The sequence below is a fragment of the Mus musculus genome, chromosome 8, assembly GCF_000001635.26.
Source record: "Mus musculus strain C57BL/6J chromosome 8, GRCm38.p6 C57BL/6J".
NCBI lineage: Eukaryota > Metazoa > Chordata > Mammalia > Rodentia > Muridae > Mus > Mus musculus.
The window spans coordinates 114,257,915-114,270,625 of record NC_000074.6 but is presented as its reverse complement, the minus strand read 5'-3'; the positions used below and the strand labels follow the sequence as shown (position 1 = coordinate 114,270,625).

The following is a 12,711-nucleotide window of genomic DNA, read 5'->3' as shown; positions in this document are numbered from 1 at the left end:
TGGAATGTGCTTGTAACCTTAGTGCTGGGGAGGTAGAGACAGGTGAATACATGGGGCTTGCTGGACAGCCATCCTAGCCAATTGAACATATTCCAGGCCAGTGAGAGACACCTTTTCAAGCAAAATGTGAGCGGCAAACTGAGGAACAACATGTAAGATTGTTCTCAGGACCTTCCACAAAGAACACATATGTGCACATGAGCCTATCCACACACATAAGTATAAATACACACACATCCCCCCTTATATATAAAAAGATTCTAAAGAGAACCAGACGTTTAACCCAATGGCTCAGTTCAACAGTATATAGCACTGGAGAGAAACAAAATCCCCCAAAGAAAGAGCTGACCATGCATGTTTTATCAAATTAATATCTGCCATGGACACCCAGAGCTCAGTATCTCTGACATTTCCATCACCAAGAGTCCACCAAACCAATTTCCATCTAGTACTGACGTACAACTGCGTCTGTAGGAGTAACTCTTGACATATCTGGTATGTTCTGGTGAGTCAAGTGTGCTTCATGGCTACACTGAAAAGCACACGGCAAGCCACAGACAGCAATTTTGTGTGTGGAGCAGATATGGCTGGCTGACAGTGTCCCATAGGGAGGGGTTAAATGAGGTATTATTATACCAGACTGAGGACCTGGGACAAAATGTGATTCTTACTCTATTCTCAATCTTAATCATCTATCCCCCTTGGGGACTTATTATATCCAGGGCTAAAGATGGCCAGTCAAATAAAAAGGTCAACATGTGATTTAAATGGTAAATGGTCTAGGGGGAATGAACAAATGAAGTTAAGAGGTGGGTGATTTGTGTCTTCTCTACCAATACGGTCAACATTTAAGACATTGAACAAAATTATGTGAGCATGTGCATCTCAAAACTTTCTGGTAAAAGCCAATTTGCTGGCAATTAATATATATGTTAATTATATATACATATATATAAATTATATGTATGTGTATATATAAATTACACACACACACACACACACACACACATATATATATAGCCATTGCTTTCCAGCATCCCATTTACCATTTGAAGGAGGGAGATTTTTCTACCAGTCATCTGCCACAGCTGTTTCTGCCTATCATCTTATGTTCATGTCTTCATGTTGGTGGGTAACTCAAGTTGGCAGGTCAATTTACAGAAGTGTTATCTTACCACCTTTTCCAATTAAAGGCAAGATGGAGAGATTCATAGAATGTCAGAGGTAGAATAGCACCCCATGTCTCCTCCCCCAACACTCTCTTACAGATAAGAGAAAGGTCCAGGCCTCTCAGTTTTTCAGAGGCAAAGCTGGGACTCAAACCAGAAGGCTTTCCAACTACACTGGCTTCCATTTTCTATTATTCTAGACTGTCAATTTGCTTTGACATTTTAAGCTAAGCAGTTGTAACTCACTGCCTAAAATAGATACGGCATGATCCATGATAGGTCAACATTTCAGAACATGGACATAAACCTAAGACTCTTCACAGGGGACAGTTCTCTATGCGAAGTACTGTTTTGGTATTTATTTAATGTTTTGTCCCAGATTTCATAGGACAAGGAGGGCTCTGTCTTCTAAACAAGCATAAGTATCATCAGACAGTGAATACAGTGACTCTGTCAAGTTCACTGACCTCATGCCAGCCTTGGCTACATCTCTGACGTGATATGGCTTGAGCACACCCTGACAGTGATGGAAGAGGTTACCATTAACTTTAACATCCCTGCAACCCCTTCTTCTCTCTGTCTTTGGGCAAATGTGACATTTATTCATTCAACTGTTTCCCAAACCCTCATTGTTTAGTTCAATGCTATTGACATCTGTCTCCATCCAATGGGTTCCCCCAGACAACACATCAAATTCATCTGACCCAAAACACAAGTCATGACCACCTTGAAAAGGGATGGATCAATCAGTTTTTGAGGAATGTGCAATAATGACATGAGGTGCTGGGTGGCTCTCATGATAGAAGCTTCTTTTCTCGCACTTTGCAACTCATTCCAAATCAAGGTGTGGATTCCTCCCATAGGTTACGAGGGAGATTTCTGCTCCAGGCTGCCTTCCTTGTCCTGCAGATGGCTACCCACCACCTCTGTGTCTGCACTTTGTCTTCCCTCTGTGCTGGTTTCTTGTGTACAAAATTTCTCCTCTTCTGAGGATACCACTACCTTGGATTAGGGACCATTGTAAGAAGCACACTTTAGTCTGATGGTTACTTCTAGACAAACCCTGCTATAATTTGAATTTAAAAAATCTGGCAAAGGTGTGAGTGTTCAAGGCTTATTTCCCAGGCTGCAGTGCAGTTGAGAGATGCTATTGCCCTGAAGGTGGGGTTTTGGGGGAGTTTTCATGTCATTGTCAGTAATGGTGGCCTTTGAAGGAGATATTGGGACTCTGGGCTTCAATCTTTCTTGAGTCATGACTGATTATGGTATGGGTTGCTTTATTTTACCATGTGCCCTACCAAGATATTCTAGCTCAAAACAGCCCTATAATGGCAGAGTTGTAACATTATGGGACTATGGTTGTAGATGAGATCTGTTGTTGACTGAAGTCAATATACAGGCATGACTCTATATAATGTCACATTGAGTATTATGCATAAATAATAATATATATAAGGCATATATTACATATATGAAACTACATAGTTAGAATACTGTATAATCATATATTGATAATAAATATATTTGTATAGTTAGTGTTATATACATAAACACATTTGCATATAATTAATACATAATATAGAACATTTAGGGGCTGGAGAGATGATTCAGCAGGTAAGAGCATGTGTTAACTTTCTCTTCTTGCCTCCTTGGGCACTCTCATGCACATGCACATGCACATGCATAGACAGACAGACAGACAGACAGACAGACAGACAGACAGACACACACACACACACACACACTTATGACCAATCTTAAAAACTTCAAAAAGAATATTTAGTTAACAGAAGATAATCAGGATTCTTTCAATAATATCCGTATACTGTGTAAGTATGACTACAGTATAATAGATTATTGTGTAAGTAAGAATGGTTCCAAAGCAGAACTTGAGCTGTTTGTGGCCGTTTAGCATCCCATCAACTCACTGAGATGATTAGAGACCCCTGTAAGCTCTCAATGATTTTCTTAACAGTAAATACCGCGCTGTGTTCTGTAGTTAAGCATTTCCCCTTACAGTTATAGGAAATCTGTCTTCTGCTTTCTTCTCACTCCCCAGGTAGTGCAAGATCAGCAGCTCATTCATTCTTTCTTTTCCCTAGCTAGCCTAGGAATCGCGGGGACTCAATAAACATTTGTGGGAAATGGAATGACTTCTCAATAAAAAGGATTTTGCAATTTACCTGCAGACCCCATGGCATTTAAATGAACAACACAATCCGTGTTCCCGGCAGCAGCAATAAACAGAGTGATGCACTTGCCTGTTTTAATTGACTCTCTTTCCCTCTTAGGGACACAAGCATTCTGCCCCAAGCACCTCTGTCCTTCTCTATGGCTAACAATGCGACAATAATAGCAGTTGTGCTTCCTTTTGTCCCCTTCATGAGCCAGGCACTAAAGGCTTTGTTAAAGCCTTAAACCTCTCCAAAGCAATTTCTGTTTCTTATTTAAGCCTCAAAACGGGCATTCAGAGTATTGGGCCTGTGACTGAGAAAGCCACATGCCTGGACTTTAAGGTCACTCATTCTGCTGGCAATTTTTCCATCTGTCCATCTGATCATTTAGGCTGATGACCAAGGACCTGACCTTTTATCAGTTCAAACTATTGGCAACACAGTATGATGCTGTTATTTACAGCTGTGTTTGACTGTATTCATAATTATCCTCTGACACATGAAGTCCGGGGGTCACCAATTAGATATACCTAGCTTGGATTCTTAGAGATACTGTAGCTCTTGGCCTCAATCGCAAAGGTTTCACTGGTCTGCTCTAAAGAGCTGGGTCTCGGGGTATAGAAGTGAACAGGTTTCTAGCTTTATTCCTGTCATTCCATTATCACACGCTTGCTGGAGCTTCCCACCACACCCCCGAAACAGAGAGAATAGGAAGGCCAGAGACAATCATGAAGAAATGGTCCAGGTCTCCATGACTCTGAATAACAAACTTAAAGGCAAAGCAAGGCAAGATCTTCCTGTAGAAAAGCCAGGAGCGGTAAGCAAATGGTTAGAGGAGCGGTAGGATTAGCCCCTGGCGTGGTACATACTGAGTGTCGAGCAAGCAACAGCCTTTAGCTATAGTTTTGGAGATGGGAAAAAAGTTCAGTGGAATTCTGAAAGGTGAGCACTGAAGCCATGTATCTGCACAGACATAGATGTACATGAACATAGACACACATCAATTAACCTACCAATTTATTTATTTATTTACTTATTTATTTATTTAATATTTTTATTATTACGTATTTTCCTCAATTACATTTAGAATGCTATCCCAAAACTCCCCCATACCCCCCCCCCCACTTCCCTACCCACCCATTCCCATTTTTTGGCCCTGGCATTCCCCTGTACTGGGGCATATAAAGTTTGCGTGTCCAATGGGCCTCTCTTTCCAGTGATGGCCGACTAGGCCATCTTTTGATACATATGCAGCTAAAGACAAGAGCTCCCAGGTACTGGTTAGTTCATAATGTTGTTCCACCTATAGGGTTGCAGTTCCCTTTAGCTCCTTGGATACTTCCTCTAGCTCCTCCATTGGGGGCGCTGTGCTCCATCCAATAGCTGACTGTGAGCATCTACTTATGTGTTTGCTAGGCCCCGGCCTAGTCTCACAAGAGACAGCTATATCAGGGTCCTTTCAGCAAAATCTTGCTAGTGCATGCAATGGTGTCATCGTTTGGAGGCTAATTATGGGATGGATCTCTGGATATGGCAGTCTCTAGACAGTCCATCCTTTTGTCTCAGCTCCAAACTTTGTCTCTGTAACTCCTTCCATGGGTGCTTGTTTCCAATTCTAAGAAGGGGCAAAGTGTCCACACTTTGGTCTTCGTTCTTCTTCAGTTTCATGTGTTTTGCAAATTGTACCTTATATCTCGGGTATACTAAGTTTCTGGGCTAATATCCACTTATCAGTGTACATATCATTTGAGTTCTTTTGTGATTGTGTTACCTCACTCAGGATGATGCCCTCCAGGTCCATCCATTTGCTTAGGAATTTCATAAATTCATTCTTTTTAATAGCTGAGTAGTACTCCATTGTGTAAATGTACCACATTTTTTGTATCCATTCCTCTGTTGAGGGGCATCTGGGTTCTTTCCAGCTTCTGGCTATTATAAATAAGGCTGCTATGAACATAGTGGAGCATGTGTCCTTCTTACCGGTTGGGACATCTTCTGGATATATGCCTTGTACTAAGGTCAAATCTAAGTGGATCAAGGAACTTCACATAAAACCAGAGACACTGAAACTTATAGAGGAGAAAGTGGGGAAAAGCCTTGAAGATATGGGCACAGGGGAAAAATTCCTGAACAGAACAGCAATGGCTTGTGCTGTAAGATCGAGAATTGACAAATGGGACCTAATGAAACTCCAAAGTTTCTGCAAGGCAAAAGACACTGTCTATAAGACAAAAAGACCACCAACAGACTGGGAAAGGATCTTTACCTATCCTAAATCAGATAGGGGACTAATATCCAACATATATAAAGAACTCAAGAAGGTGGACCTCAGAAAATCAAATAACCCCCTTAAAAAATGGGGCTCAGAACTGAACAAAGAATTCTCACCTGAGGAATACCGAATGGCAGAGAAGCACCTGAAAAAATGTTCAACATCCTTAATCATCAGGGAAATGCAAATCAAAACAACCCTGAGATTCCACCTCACACCAGTGAGAATGGCTAAGATCAAAAATTCAGGTGACAGCAGATGCTGGCGAGGATGTGGAGAAAGAGGAACACTCCTCCATTGTTGGTGGGATTGCAGGCTTGTACAACCACTCTGGAAATCAGTCTGGCGGTTCCTCAGAAAATTGGACATAGTACTACCGGAGGATCCAGCAATACCTCTCCTGGGCATATATCCAGAAGATGTCCCAACCAATTGATTTAAAATGGATGGCTTTTAAGGTTGTTACCATTTAAGATTTTTCTTTTCTCACACTAACTTGTTCTTTAACTGAGCCCCAGAGAGTCTATCTGAAGATGTTTCTTTGAGACCGTGAAAGCCAAACTAGACCTGAGGGCACAGGCCACCCATCCCAGCTACTTGAGAAGTGGGGGGCCAAGGAGATTGCAAATTCAAGGCCCACCCTTGATACACAATGAGATTGAGACACAAAGGGATACACAATGAGATTGAGACCAAGCATGCTGGCCTCCTTAAATGCAAGCCCCCCAAACCATTGAAAAGCAAAGCAAAAAAAGAGAGCAGGAAAAGCAGTGTCTATCGGCGTCATAACCACTTCTGAGTTCTCTTCGAAAATAGACTTCGGCTTAGCTCCTCTAAAGGTTGTTTTCACTTTTAAACAGCTTATGGAAACCACAGGCCATTAATGTGGTCAGAGAATGGGAAAATAAACTTAGCATAACGAACCTGGGCATGCACTGAGAAAATGCGTAGAGGAAATGGAGAGGAAAGATTTATTCCAAAGAATCATAGACTGGTGTTTTCCGATTTCACCAATGCACAGAGGCACTGACTTGCAAAGGTACCATGCACTATATTACAAAGCCCGGGCCTCTGGACATTCACATTATCCTTAAGCCTTTCTTGTATGACAATATAAACTCCCATGTTGGGACTTCACAATTAACGTTGTCCTTTGCCTGCTCAACAATTCAGTCCATTCCATTCTGGGAAGAACATGATAGTCAAATCCCACCTTGGGGACTGCTCTCTGTGACCTACCAAAAAACCAGCAAGGTGTATCCTATGAGCTTGCCCATTGTTCTCTAAAGATTTGTCAGTTTTCCTTTTCCTTTGTTGTGGAGGGTGGAGACCTGGAGACAGGAGCTGATGTAGAGACTAGAAGAGGAACGAACCCCTTACTGTCTTGCTTCCCAATAGCTTGCTCAGCTTACTTTTTTATTGAACCCAGGGCCACCTGCCCACTCATAATGGTCTGGGCCCTCTCCCATTAGTCACTAATTAAGAAAATGCCCTACTGGCTTGCCAATAGCCCTATCTTATGCAAGCACTTTCTCAATTGAGGCTCCCTCCTCTCTGATAACTTCACCTTGCAGCAAGTTGATATAAATTAGCAGCAACAGAGCTATGGGGGAAGCCATCACCCAGCCTAAAGTGGGGCTTTCCAGGAGTGTTTCAGAATCATTGGTGATGCTGTGAGCGAGCCAGATAAACTCATTGGCTCACCAAGGGAGACTTGAGTGTGTCAGTTGGTCCCTATTGTTGAGTAGATGTTTGCTAACAGCGTCTAGACGTTTACACAACAGGATCTTCTTCGTATTAGCTCCCTGCAAAGCAGTAGACACATTGTTTTTTGCAGAGACTTGGTAGGGTACTAGTTATATGAATGAATACATCTCAGAACTGGTACCATCCAGTATCCTCTTTAGAGACCTCTTGAAATGCAGATTCCTAGGCTCTACAAAAACCTTCTGTAGGAGAACTGTCCAGATGGGGAGTTGCAGTCTGAATTTCATAAGTCTTCTTAAGGAATCAGATACACAGGGCTGGGGGTGGGGGCTGGGGGAGGTGCTGGAGAGATGGCTCAGTGGTTAAGAGCACTGACTGCTTTTCTAGAGGTTCTGAGTTCAATTCTCAGCAACCCATGGTGACTCACAATTATCTGTAATGGGATCCGATGCCCTTTCTGAAATGTGTTTGAAGATGGCTACAGTATATTTATAGAAAATAATTAAGTCTTTAAAAAAAGATACACAGAACTCTGGATGCAGGTAATCCTAAGTAGGTGACATCTACTCCATGGGGAGTAGGTAAGAAGTCTACCCAACAGACTTGAATGGCAGGTTTCTATTCAAACCCCAACTAGGACTTGGTTCTTAGTGTATCCTTTCTAAGTTCCTGAGGGATTCTGATGTGCAGCAGTGCTGGGATGCACTGCTTCATGATGGTTTCCTGCCTCTAATGTGTTCTGTCATGGCCCTGACACGCTCCATTTCCTCTTTGCCTAAGTGAGGTTGACATCACAGTCACACACAGGCCCAGTGTGTGGGATCCTGTCAGTTAAGACAAATTGACATAGACTTCTGTGACTCAGACACAGGAAGAGGAAATAAGTCCTTAACACCAAGAGCAGGGCCTGAAACTCTTAACCCTCTGGAAGTACCTGACCTCTGAGCTATCCCGGGTTGGAGCCATGGAAGCTGTACACCGAGTTTCCCAAGAGCTCTGACTCATCAGCCAATTGTAATTGTAACTTTCCTGTGGCTATTTTCTCTGAATTGAAATACCCACTCTCCCTGAAAAGGGGCCTTGCAAACCTCAGGAAGGGAAATGGAGAGAGTATACACTTTTCTTCAGGTCTCAGAGCTACAGCCACAGGCAAGATTCGAACCACCTTTGTCAACTTCGGTCAACTTTGTCTGCCCAGGCTGTTATGGGATAGCAGTGAGTATGAGAGCTACAGTAGGCTTCAATGGGTAGAGGGGGGGAAGAAAGGAGAGGGAGAAAGAAGAGAGGGGGGAGAGAGAGAGGAAAAGAGAGAGAAGAGGAGAGGAGAGGAGAGGAGAGGAGAGGAGAGGAGAGGAGAGGAGAGGAGAGGAGAGGAGAGGAGAGGAGAGGAGAGAAGAGAAGAGAAGAGAAGAGAAGAGAAGAGAAGAGAAGAGAAGAGAAGAGAAGAGAAGAGAAGAGAAGAGAAGAGAAGAGAAGAGAAGAGAAGAGAAGAGGAAGAGAGAGACTCTTAACAGGCTAGTTGATTTCCATCAAGCATTGTGACTGACACTTGCTGCCATCTCATGCTTCCAAGCCTGTCCTTGGTCCCCACCATGAACACAGGCTCAGAGAAGACAATTGCACAGCCTCAAGGTAGTTCTGCCAGGACTGGAACCAGGTTTAGAAGTGTAACTGGAAGTGATGGGATTTAACCCATGCCTCTGTAGTGTCAAGGGCAAGCTCATGGTTCATTGTTATTGACCTTCAGTGAAAGAAAAAGGAGACAATGCAGAGGTGGCTTGGCAAGATGAAGCTCCCATTCCTTGGACAGAAAAGGTCCAGGGGGAGGAGACAAGAGAGGTAAAAGGGAGGGTACCTATGATCAAATTGCCATATATACCTATATGGCTATAGCAACACAAGGTGCATTGATTTGTACAATGAATATGTGTTCATAATTGTAATAGGGGCTATTATGGCCCAGTTGCTAGAGTTCTTTCCTAGCATGCAAGAAAGCTTGAGTACAATGCCCAGCACTGCTTAAAACTAGAATTGTGGCACAGGCCTTTAATTCTATTACTCAAAAGGTAGAGGCAGAAAAATCGAAATTGAAGACTACACTTGGCTCATGCCTGCTAGCTTCAGGCCAGTCTGGGCTACATAAGGCTCTGCATCAAAAAAAAAAAAAAAAAAAAAAAATAAGGGCTAGATGTGTTGATATAAGCCTTTAATTCCAACACTGGGAAAGTCAGAGACAGGCAGGTCTTTGTGAGTTTACAGGCCAGCCTGGTCTATATAACAAATTCAGGTCAGCCAGGGCTACATTGTGAGGCCCTTTCTTTATATACATATATATGTATATGTGTGTATGTATATGTATATATATATATATATATATATATATATATATATTAAGATAAATTTTGCAAAAGATGGAAGGGAGGGGGGTCATAAACCAATACTCTTAGCTTTTGACAGTTGATGGTTTCTTGGGGTGGGATAGTCAGGCTGCTTTCTTTGTAAGTATGGTACCTGGTAGGTTGACCACACTCCCGTGGAAAGCCCCGCATCTGAGAGTATATGGGCAACACAATCAGACTCAGTGAGTTAAATTAAAAATTAAAAACAGAGGAAACAACATTGGGAGCGGGGAGAATTGGAGGGGGAACTGCAAGGAGTCGGGGGAGGATTAGAAGCTGAATATAATCGAAATACTTTCTATGCATGCATGTATGAAATCCTCAGAACTGATGAAAGTACTGTAATTGTTTTGTTTAAGACGAAGCTCCTGGCTCCAATTCCTGGGTCCTTTTTGGACTCCACTCCCTGGCTGATTCCTGGACTCTCACTGCCTTGCTAAATACAGGTACATGGAGCCTAGTTGAGCCTCAGAGCCCTGCTTTTTAGATCAGGGATACTAATGACTAACTCATAGGGTCTAATGTGGTTCAAAGGAGGTAACTTCTTTTAGGCTATGATTTACACAGGGTCAAACCAGAGCAGCTGTCTCACAAAGTGTGGTTATTTGTCACTTTCTTGTGTCTGAGACCAAATTCCTGACAAAGCAGCTTGAAGCAGGGTAGATTTATTTTACACCTTACTCTCAGAGACTACAGTCCTCCATGGTGATGGAGGCACGCCAGCTGGAACAGGCCTGTTTGTAGTGGCAGGGGGCATGTAGCAGCAGGGTTCCCATGATGCGAGACCAGGACATGGAAACAGCACTGAGCATATGACCATGATCTAACAGTCACAAGCCTGTTTTCAGAAACCCACCTCCACCAGCTATGGGGACCAGGGGTTCAGTGCATAAGCTGCTGGGGTATTTTCATGTTCAAACCACAGCCACTGGCTTTTGGCTTTTCCCACATCGCCTCCCCAAAGCACTGCTTCTGGGATGCTTCCCAGAATTCCCTGGAAGAGTTAGTATCTTGTGCTCTGTCAGCACGCTCACTCACAGCCTTATGCCTCCTCGCCACATTAGAATCTTCTTTCTCTTCTGCCATCCCTCTTTGCTCATTGGTCTTCTGCCTTCCTATTGTTTTTTTACTTTTTGCTCTTTTTGAGACAAGATCTTACACTGCAGTCCAGGCTGATCTGGAAGTCACAGCAATTCTCTTGCCTTAGCCTCTTGAGGGCTGATATTCTCTCTCTCTCTCTCCCTCTCCCTCTCCCTCTCCCCCTCCCTCTCCCCCCCTCTCTCACACACACATACACACACACACACACACACACACACACACACACACACACACATACACACACACACACACACACACACACACACACTGAGCCTCAATGTTCTCATCTGTTCATTTGAGAAAGTGCTGACTACCCCAGAGGTGGGAAACATGCTCACTGAAGCAGGGGGGTTTGCTCAGCATGGTAAGTACCCAGACCAGGAGCTCAATGAATCCCAGGCTTTTTATTCTTCTTATCCAAAGCACAATTTCATTTCTTTGTAACGATCTTGGGTCCAGTTATTCCAGGTTAAATGGCTTTTTTCTAAGGCACTCTGGGACCTACAATTGTCAATTGCAGGGCAATTAGCTGGGTTGGAGAGGTTCCATTTATAACTATTGTCACTCTGAAACAACATCCTACTAGAATTTTATGTGAATTGGAAAGATAACCCTGTATCCACAGAGATGTGAGTCTGGGCAGCTGAAGTGGCCATCTTCTTTGCTTGTCTTCATGAAGCAGTTGTCCTCGTGCAGTGTATAGTCTGCCCAACTAAATATGACAGCCCTACTAACCTGCCCTTATAGGCACCACACCAAGTCTTGTGTCTCTGGTGAGCAATACTCTGCAGGCTATGGAGGTTATGCACAGACACAGGAAGAGCCATAGCTCACAGATTGCCTCTTTGCCTCTAGTTGGACTCTAGTAACCATGTAGCTAGAATCCTGGCCAAGGAGCAGCCAGCCCACCAGATGGCAAAGTCGCCTTGCAGGACTCTAAATCACAGAGAATCAGATCCCTTCCAGACTGGCTGCCTTCCATCTGCTGCACCTGGACAGATTTCCCAGGATGGCTGCATTCGCATAGCAGGGGTGCCAGGTTCCTGTTTGCAGCCAAATGACAATTTGTACCCAGTTTGTCGCTAAGGTTTTTATAAATGCACCTCTTTCAACCCGAACCAAATTGAATTACGGTCCAGCAAGGTGACCAAGTACACCATGTAATTTATGGTTGAAATGGGAAAGTGGGAAATGCTATTGTTAATTTTCCTTGCTCAATAGATATAAACTACAAGCATCCTGGTAAATTGGGTCATATTGTCAGGCTGATATTGAGTCAAGAGGAAGAACTTAGGAAGGTGGACCATCGGGAAGAGCCTCAGTAGGACTTGGGGTCTGATGTTTGGATGTATTGCACATTACTTGAGGGACTTGAACTGGTTGTTCTGGATGCATGGCTATATTCAAACAGTTGAGGTAATTGGCTGTAACTCCCACCCCAACCCCCCCCCCCTCCCAGGCAACCATGTGAACAGACTAGACACAGAGGTATGGAACCTGTGAGGAAACACAGGTTCTCTCTCTTCCTTTGAGCTGCAGTCTACACAGCATCTCCTTCCTAAGCACAGGCATTCGTGAACCATCTTACCCTGGTGCCTGGCAGAGATCAAGGTCTTTGGAATGTGGTTTTACAACTCAGCAACCTGCCTTCTGGCCCTGCTTTAAATGTCTGCACTTGCTGAAGGCATCTCATTAACCAGTGTGGTTGACTCCAGCTGGAGCCCCAACACTGGTTTCAGCACTTTCTGATGTGATGTAGCATTTCCTCTGAAAGCTCCTGCCCTGACCATGAACTTTCCCCACTCAGACTGCTGCTCTGATCCTGCCAGCCTTCACAGATCAGTCATGGACTCTTTACTGTGACTTCAAATCCACGGGCTGAGGTTTTG

General features: G+C 43.6%; 1 protein-coding gene across 2 annotated transcripts in view; it reads right to left on the bottom strand.

Moving 5' to 3' along the window:
- Positions 1-12,711, bottom strand: part of Vat1l (vesicle amine transport protein 1 like) — a 168,794-nt gene that overhangs the window by 103,449 nt on the left and 52,634 nt on the right. The window lies entirely within an intron of this gene.